Genomic DNA, 10,276 nt, shown 5'->3' on the forward strand with positions numbered 1-10,276 from the left:
GTTCATGTATGGCCGTGGTTTGAGGGACTGTGAAATTATCGTGTGTCGCAACGCATTTCTTTTCATTTTCGACCAAACGTGGTGACTTTGGTATTTTCCAACAGAACATGCACTTTTTGCTAGTATCCGTTTCAACTAAATGGACAATGGACTCATCGTTTGGTGTCGTCGTTCTCAACTATCGAAAAATCCAATCCTTGTGGACTGACCAGGTGGGAGTGCAGAGAAATACTTAGAAGAGCCAAGTGTAGAATTTGGGACTTAGAGGATATAATTTGTTTGCGTTCCTGCAAGCCTTATCCGAAACATTCTTTGTAGTTTTATCGCCCTCGTTCACGCTGAAGATTCATAGACGTGGGCACTATCCGGTCCTCGGGGCCTGAACGGATAGCGCCCACGTCAAAATTTGTATGGCCAAAAGTTGGAATGAAGCCCTCCTAAGTTTTAGATTTAAAAGTTTGAATGTGGCTGACTATAAATGAGACTTGATTTTGTCAAGAAACTGTAATAATTGTCAAATTCATTATGATATGGAAATTTATCATGTGATGGATGCTTTTCCAAATTTTGCATATTCAATCTTGTTGTTTTACTTCAAAAATGCAAGTCATATTAGTCTTCATCGCTATGATCGTCACTTTTGTATATTCACTATATTCTGAATAATAGCCACTATTCACCACATTTAAATCACATCACTATCAGAACTTCATTATGGTGAACATCCTGATTTTTGTCGAACATGTGAAGCTGACACTTACAAAGGAGACATATCTTATTCAAAAATAAAAATCGTATGACAGTCCTTTCTCTCCTTTTATTGGCGCGTCATTCACAGAGAACAAATTTGTGTTTAACTGATTGGATGTAATTTAAAGGCGCCGCGGGGCAGCTATGGCAATTCTCATTAAGTGTTTTAATACTGCAAATAACATATTGAGAATGTGCATCATCATAAACTAGCAAATGCACAGTGGTGCCTTTGCAAAATATTACCCTCCTGGAGGAATGGAATGTAAGAAGTGAGCATAAACCTCCCATTCCTTTGACCCATTCTTCTCATAATAATTTAACTGAACACTTGTTTTCTATTTTACTGTACTACGAAACCGTTATCTTTTATTCATGTCAATTTGTCATAATGGAATTCTAAAACCAAAGTATTGTAATCAAGCTTTGCAGTATTTTCATCGCAAAAACATGCACTTTAACATTTTTGCGTACTAGTGTATAAGAAGCGATACGTTTGTGGTACTTTCAGTAAGACAATATGTTACATCGAACCTCAATGGTCGAACAGGAGGCCGCTCGTACAGACACACAAAAACTTGCATGAGAGAGCAATGGTCATGGGTCATTCACTAATCAAAGCTGGCAATTGCAAGCACAGAGTGCTGGTTCAACAGACGTCGTATGATTACGTAAATCGCAAGTGCATGTTAGATTAACACTTTAAAGTATGCAAGCAGTGCTTCTGGTCTAGTCAAAAGCGCTGATACGCGCATTGATTTATACTGCTTTCTGCTGTTAGACTACGATCTATGTAGGAGAACAGAATCTGAAATGAGGTGACGCCTGTTTCAATCGACAGATGAAATAGTGCACACAGAAGACTTCTTCACATCAGACTGTTAATTGTGATGTGTAGAAGCAAGCTTTCTTTTAAAAACAAATCTTCAGAAAAATATACGCTCTCAGATATTAAATGAATTATATGAATAAAAGCCTTTTCTTCTCAATACAATGAACAAATGCGATCTATTTAGTCCAGTTAAAAGTGTTCATAAAGGATGATATTCATACATTCAGCTTAGAACTTTTTGGGAACCCTATTATTAATGTATGTATGTCAGTGCATTGTCATTGAGTAGTAGCATGATTTAGCAATCATTTCTATCATTCCACATCCTCTGTCGATTTTGTCATTTCAAAGTCTCGAACAAAGACCCCTCATATTGCTTTAATAGTTCTAATTATGCGCTTAAGCTTAGCTGTTGCGTACATTTCCCTCATATTGCAGTTACATTTGCCAGTTTCCATAACGTCTTTGACAAACAAAGGACAGGTATACCATAAACGCTTGCCCGCATTCGTTAGTGATGTGTAAATTTTCAAACTAGCTCTTAGCAGTTAATATTCGGCTTTGTTTGTGACTAATGAAAAGATATCAATTCAACCCATTTGTGAATTTAAAATTATTTCAAGTTATATTGTTCCGACAAGCTTTACATCTTTCAGACTATAGCCCTATGAACGATTCTTTTTGTTGGTGCCAGTCGATCGATTGCAATACCCTTTGTTTAACCTGGCATCCGTATCTCGTATATAATATTATATAGGGCTCAGCCCTTGGTGTGGCGCCACGGGTTATTACATCATGATTGTTATTTGTATTGTATCGTAATTAGTCATAGTAAAGGATAAAATAGAATTAATTGTTACTTGCTATATGCGTTTGTACGACCACTACCCCAAGTTTACCCTCTGATGAAAACAGTTCACACACGTACGCTATGTCAGGCCCTGCAGGTATAGATTTTTGTTTAATGTGTAAAAATGATGGACATAAATTGGCATTTTTTACCATGATTAAAACTTATTGTGCTATCGTTATTGATGAAATAGTAACTTATCTGCCAAACTTCCGACTGGCAATTTTTGCATCTAGTTATTGACACAGCATTCTTTGCGTATGTCCTCGTTGATATATATGCATGAGTTTTCTCTCTTTTTCTATTTTGCAAGTGTGATAGTAATGATATCTTGTAAAAGTGGAAAGGTGGATAATATTACCTACTGGCAAACAAGGAGATATGTTTCATAAATGGCATGTTATAAAATAATACTCCACACATTTCTTATTTGTTTACTTATGAGCACTCAAAAAGAACATGGCGGCGCCCAAGTGTTACATATATTATGTATATTGTTATCAGGTATAGTATATCATGAACATACGCATGCGTAGTCAGTAAGCCGCTGGCGCGACCATTAATAATGTTATTTCTGCTTTCGGGGAAAATGATGATCAAAAGTCGAATTTACATCAAGACATACGGCATGGCGACAGAAGATTACCCACAATACATCATACTAAACTTTTCACTGTAATCAGATTTGTTGCAAGATTCCCCTACACGTTTTTTTAGATTTCAAGAATGCCGCATTAAACAAGAAAAATGTCCGGGTACAAGGACATGTTGAGGAAGGCGATTCATCTCTTGATGTATTGGTGGATGGAGACTGCAGTACTTGTATTGTAATAGCAAATCAATCCTGGACGGTAGAAGTTGATCTTGGCGCCATCTATGCCACACGCAACATAACAGTTGTACTGAATACAAGCACAGATGAACCTGCAGGTATTGATATATATATTACGAGGTAGTTGGGCATTCTCACTACTGATTTTTCGACTCAGACCCATAGAGTTTTACTCACTATACCTTAAAATATCTCTATCAATGTCTAACCATGCATTCTTCTTCATTTTGTTGATATCATAGATTTTAACATGAAAGTCAGTTTAGTTCATCAAAGAGCAAAGCGGTCCTGTGGAGATAAATCATTGACATATATTGAAGAGAACCCATACCTGTCCTTTTCATGTTTTGATGACAACGATAATGATGGGTACGGGCGACGTGTGATCGTTGAAGTGGTAAATCAAACGTTAGCACCAGTGTGCGATATTTTAGTGTGGGCTGGTAAGTTATCAGAGAGATAATCAGTTAGCATCATGCTTCAATGGCCTTTCTCATTATCGTCTTGATGTGCATTAAGCACAATGTGCGCCCAACGTCCTTCTACCCCTAACGACTTCTAAAATCAATCAATCAAACATGAATCCATTTGCTTAAAAATATCAGAGTAAAAAATCGACAGGATATGACAATATGGCAATCGAAAATATAAGGAACTCGAGACTCCTTGCAGACGTGTTTTGGCTTGGACAGTGATATTTGACTTTAAGTTAGCGAGCGTATCAGCAGCAAAAAAGGATTTTAATATCATTAATACTTTTTGCATATTCAGTGGTGCAATAATGAGCTGACTTAATTTCTTACGTTCGTGTTGTAATGTATATTGTAAGAGCCGTGAATAATTTAATACCGTATTCGCTTTTTATTAATTATTACCACGCCAATTTTCAAGCCACACGTTACATGTATAGATGAGTATATCGACATCGAAGATTTATCGTCAATTTCGAGTAGCGTCAGTGGTTATAAATCAGAATCATGCGTAAAAATCATTGGCAAGTAGCCCATAATGTCTATTTAAGTCTCAATAGCATGAAAGCATTAAATATTTACCCTTCGTTAGTGTTGCACCGGACAAGTCCCTTTTCGTATGTGCTAATATCTTTTATATGTCAGTATACGATAAGCTTAAAATTTTTGACGGAATTGTCGCTGCCATTGCAATTCCTTGATCCTTGTGATGGCGTCATCGTACGTCACGGCCCAGCTTCAATAGTTTCTTTTTTGTTTTTAACAAGATTATTAAGTAATGAAGTTATAGTACTACTAAATTAACTTTAAAAATGAATATAAATCAAAAAGCATATTTTCGTTTCAGATATATCGCACCGTTTGATAGCATCAGCCGTGTGCGCGCTGCTCGCTGGCAGCCGTCTTGTGTCAAGGATCACCGACCCGAGTTACCTCCGTAGCACAAGGCTCAGCCTTTGCGTGATATTTAAAGTCGTTTAGGTGATTCATAAATTACTAAAATGGTCAGATGTCCTGCTAAATATACATCGAAATTTGTCATGGATATCCCAATCATTAACTAATTCTGAAATTGAATGCAATGGTAGGCATCTTACACTATTTTCTCAGTTGAATCCAGGAACATTGCGTCCCTTCGAAAGTTGGTTTTTAACAGTGTTTAAAGTGTCTATGACAAGCCATGCCCTTAACAAAAACTTTTAAAATCAATCTCTATGCCCTGCAGATAAGTTCTCTCCATTTCTGACATTGAGAGTTGCGCGCTGTATATAGTTATAAGCAAGTAAAAGTTGCAGGCGGGTGTGTCCCCAAAACCAAGTCGGTCGACGTTTTCGCCTTTTCGAAGTACACACGAAGGTTTATCTAAGTCTTTCACACCTCTAAAGCTCTCCTTGAAAATGACTGTGAATTGCAAGGCATTCTGTTTACACAATGCCCATACCGCTGAACTACCTCACTTGGTACTATTTCTCCTCTCTCACGTTTAATTTGTCACCTCAGCGTTCAACCAGTCCCTCCTGTTTAGTTTCCGTTCAGCCAGATGCAGCAAGTCGTGACGAATCTGAAGATTTACAATTTTGTCAAATGAATGCAGGAAAATACCGGAAGATCGTACATTAGCGATGAGTATAGGGTACAGTCGATGTTCGCACTTTCAAAGCTTGCCTTGATTCAGCGATTGACACGACTTCAATGCTTTTGCCAAGGTAGAGGTGTGAATGAGCTAGCGGTTGAAGCTAAATAGACGTTGGGCAAAGCACGGTCCCTCTAGTGGTACTAACAACGCTGTCCGATGCGGATCACCAGTAAAATTGTTTGGTATGGATACTCATTGAGTTTGGCCGCAGTTTATCAGAGCTGTTTCACCGTTTATTAATTGATATATCTTCCGAAGGAAACAATTTCGCCAAAAATACCAGATGCGTGATGAACAAGAACCCTATGGAAACTAAACGTCGATTAAAGAGGCATCGTGACTGAGCGACGACTATAAGTACCTATTTAGGTAACCGAACAGTGCCGAACAATGCCGGAGATCAACCGAGTAACATTTCAAGGCTGCTTTAACACGAAAAAGGAAATCTGCTGTTGAAAACGTTGTTTTCGTGAAGCTTTGTCAGACTATATCCGGTTGGTAGGCACGCGATGCAATTTTGAGCAAAGGGATTTCACGTTATCTCATTGGCACCATTTTACAAGTGGTATAGCCACAAACTGATGACATCAAAGATGTGCATACTTATGGAAGGAGGTCAAAGGTTACGTTCTAAAAGGGGCGATAAATTATTTTTTGGGTAAGAGTTAGGAATGGGGGCTCGGAAACTTAGGGGGAAATGATTGAAAAGAAGGGTCCCAATTTTTTACTATCTTCACTCCTTTCCCTCTTTTTTTAGTATCCTATTGCACTATTCACGTCTTCTTCAGCCACCCTGATACCTATGTGGAAGCAATGATTGATTAATGACAGGGAGATACACGTTTTTACGCTTACGCTCTCTCCGTTCTGACAATTTGGTCAGCTAACCCCAATTCCTGGCCCTCACTCCGACACAAAAACTAAGCAGTCGGAAATTGTGACAGTGATTTGAAGAAAATGCAATTGTATATTATTTTAATCTTATTAGTTAGTCAGTGCCGCAATTACCGGGCTTCTGTGTTTTGTGTACGGCGATTTTGACGTCATCAGTTTGTGGCTATACCACTTGTAAAATGGTGCCATCTCAGCATTTAAAGCACGACATCGCCAATATTGCTAATTTTCAACACGACCTTGCCGTCGCGTCGCTCAGCTCAGTTGCTTCACAATCACGTCGTCCCTTGTGTCATGCTCTGCCATGGACCTACGTATCTTGCAGCATGACGCACTTATTAGGTCGAAGTGTAATAGTCTCTTCGATGTGAGTAGTCGTGAACGGTCAGATAGGCAACTCTTCTTGCACAAAATAGGCAACATGTTAAATTTATAAAGTAAAATGCTCAAATCGACATGTTAATACGTATGGTCAGAAAATGAAAGTCGCGAGTCAGCATAGCAAGCATGTCACGTCGACAGTGCGGGAAATTTTAGAACAGGTACTATAATGAAGGTTGTTTTTTGTTGATAAAAATATATAAATTCTAAATTGATTTAATTTTTCTTTTTAAGTTTATAGTGTGCCTTTTTCTTGTGATGACAACTAGTGTTTTTTAACGCGTGTTGTACAATTAATCTCCCCGCAACACAATAATCCTCGGAACAACTTCAGTCGAATCTGCAGATATCGTCATAAACCTGGCTACCCGTAAGATTTTTGCGTAGGTCCGAGGAGCGGAAAGCATGGTCTGGCTCGCGAAAATGCTGAAGATTTCCTGTTGCTCACATCAATGGCGATGACTGCTTATACTTTATTATGATGCTGGTTGCTGGTACTTTGTTGCTTGTCCCACAGTCCATCCTGTGCTTGTCCTAATTATAAGCGTCGCGTCCACCGGACTGTTTGGATTTTAGCTTTATTTGTGAATCGGATTTCAGAAGTACCGCTTTGATTTACATATCATGTCATGTCTTTTGCACCTGGTAAACAATATGCAAATGCCTCAGCTGACTCTACTCTGGTTCCTTGCCCCCTTTCTACCGCTGGCTGCGCTAACGAAAAGGGTCAGGTATGCGCCAGCCATTTTGCCCAGATTTTGGGCAAAATGGCGGATGCGCGTGGTGCGTGATATCAGGCTGGAATGTTCGAAATGTCTGTGCCCTTGACAGTAACTCAGCAACAAAGCAGGGAGGGCAGTTACATGAACATTACACAGGTCTTCAAAAATCAATCTGTTCATTATGCAAAACGTCGTACGAGGGGATTTATTTGTGAAAGACCGTACTTCATCCGAATAACAGAATCGAGTTAGTTTTTTGTTTGTTTTTGAAATTTGAAACAACATATAACACTACAGCGGACGCAGCAGACGCAGGTTCTCCCCTTAGCCAATCAAAATGTTCCATTGTGTCGTCCAATCTGTGCCGTGAATAGAATGGCGCATACCTGACCCTTTTCGTAGAAAGGGGGTAGGGAACCAGACTAAGCTGGCTTCAGGGCTCAACCGGCCCAGCCCAGCCAGCTGCCTGCAGACGTCCTGCAGAAGTAGACAAGTCCGCGTTTTTATCACATTTCACTGCGATATACAATGCATAACGTGACAAAACAACTCGGAGGAAATTTTTGAAGGAATGTTGTTCAGGGAATATCATAGACACGTTAAATGACTTACAAAATGTAGGACCAAGTAGAATATAAGCATTAGTCTCTTCTACGAGAAATTAATTCGACAGAACAATTTTTGATAAGCAGATTGCTCAGATAATCGTGACAGCTATATAAAGTATGATAAAGCAAAGTAAACGGTATGCTATTGTAAATGTAGGGTAGAATAAAAGTGAATAGCACAATTTTTTGTTTTTAATATAATTTTTTATTGTCTTCCTTTATTGGAATGTTACAGAACTCGAGGGCGACTGTGGGCAATACACCAACCTGAAAAATACAACTTTACCAGGGATAGCGGAAGGCAGAGTTTGGTGGGATTTACACCCAATATCAATAAGGAATACTAGTGTGCTGTGTGATAGCTCACCTGGAAGTCATTTTAAAATAGGAAAAACCAGGGTAAATTGCAGGCCAGATAACAGCAGCGTAATTAACTACAATTGTTCCTTTTTTGTGACAATCAAAGGTGAGTCAAGCTGTTAGTGAATTAATTCAGAATGCACCTTTAGGACAGAAATCGAACTCTCAAACTTTACAATTCGTGTCTGATCTACCATTAGGGGGACGCTCATTTTAAAGGGCTGGGTGTGAGATAAACGTTGACCATCTTACTTTTTCTCCGTAGAGTTAACACAGGGATAGCAGCCATTTTGAACTATTAATATCGGTAAATGTCAGGTAGTTTTTTTCTCCAGAACCAGAATTTGTGCTGGACAATCGCCGATTCCTATTCTTGATTTTGAAGAGAATGGTTGAAAGATTCCTTGAGGAAAATTTGCGAAAAGTTTAAGTCTTTTTACTTTTGAAGCACATACTACCTCACATACTCATGATGTATCTGAATCATGTATGCCCATATATGTGAAAATGTATTTACAAATTCATGCATGTATGAATGCATGCATACCGGCCTTCTTTCCTACCTGACTGCCTGTTTGCCGGACACTCTCTGTCTTTCTGTGTCTGTCTGCCTATTTGTCTGTCTGAATGTATTTATGTTTCCATTCATAACTCATTTGGTTAAGGCGTCTTCTTTGTTGTTTTCCATGTTTATTGACAGCTTAATGGCTGGATACGGGGCGGTCCGAAATAAAACGATCTTTTTTCTTCCTTTATTCACCAAATGTTCAGAAATTTCAACGTTGCAATAATTTGCCGGTATTTCACTCTGTTGGTATTTGCAAGTTTACAATTTAAGTTAGAACGCGACTCAAGGACAGATATTCGGGATCTCAATTTCAACGATTATTTTCTGCTCTAATACTTATGGGGGCTCATTTTAAAGGTCTTGGAGAAAGAAAAACTGTCACTGTCTTATTTGTTTGAAAAACCAACATTTTATTTTTACCTCATGCAGTTGACACAGGGATGGCGGCCATTTTGAATTTCAAATGTTGCAAAATGTTGAGTAATTTGTTTCGCTAGTTCCAAAGTTTACACGGTGACCCCTGATTATTATTGTTCATTTGGAAAGTGAATGTTGCAAATTTCATCGAGGAGTTTTGATCAAAAATTCAATCTTTCACGTTCGAGGCGTATGTCACCTTAACGCGTTTCAGCTGTCAAGAGAAGATGGCCATAATTTATTTTCAATATATAACAGACATTGTTATGAAGACCTGGCAGTTCCTGTCGAGATATATAACATTTTTCCACCTGCATTTTTACCCAACGTCACATAAACTAAAAGCCTTGAAATGACTTGGATTTTTAAAGTCCTTTCAGCAAGATGTTATAATTACGGTCATTGATATTTTTATCACAGTCAGGATAAACCTTCATTATATTACCATGCCCTGCCCGTCGCATTTTGATTGGTCGAGCTGAACCACGTGACTGACCACAAATACACAGTAATGGTTTGTTTACATGCCCGTGAATATGAATAATAAGATTAACAACTCAAAGTATCGTAACTTTACAGCTCAAACGTAAATCATAATCAATCACAAAATAAAATGGAGCACTTGTGGGCCAAGTTGAGATACTTTTTTCTGAAAACATCTCCGGATTTGCCAATTTTTACAGCGCGCGTGACAGTGCGTCGCGTATTGTTTAGTTTCTTGGGCCCAGTTGTCATTCGCTCCGGAAATTTTTGCAAATTTTGACGGTTTTCTTTGGTTCGCTGATAATATAATGGAAATAACAGACTCCGCTCTGACCATTAACGTTTATTTGTGGGCGCGGGCTCGAGGAAAGCCAAATTAACGGGCGAGGCTTGTGGCTTTCCTCTCGCCCTTGCCCACAAATAAACGTTAATGGTCAGCGCGCCGCCCGTTATTTGTATAATAAACTGAAATT

This window comes from Ptychodera flava (assembly GCF_041260155.1).
Source record: "Ptychodera flava strain L36383 chromosome 23 unlocalized genomic scaffold, AS_Pfla_20210202 Scaffold_23__1_contigs__length_28996876_pilon, whole genome shotgun sequence".
NCBI lineage: Eukaryota > Metazoa > Hemichordata > Enteropneusta > Ptychoderidae > Ptychodera > Ptychodera flava.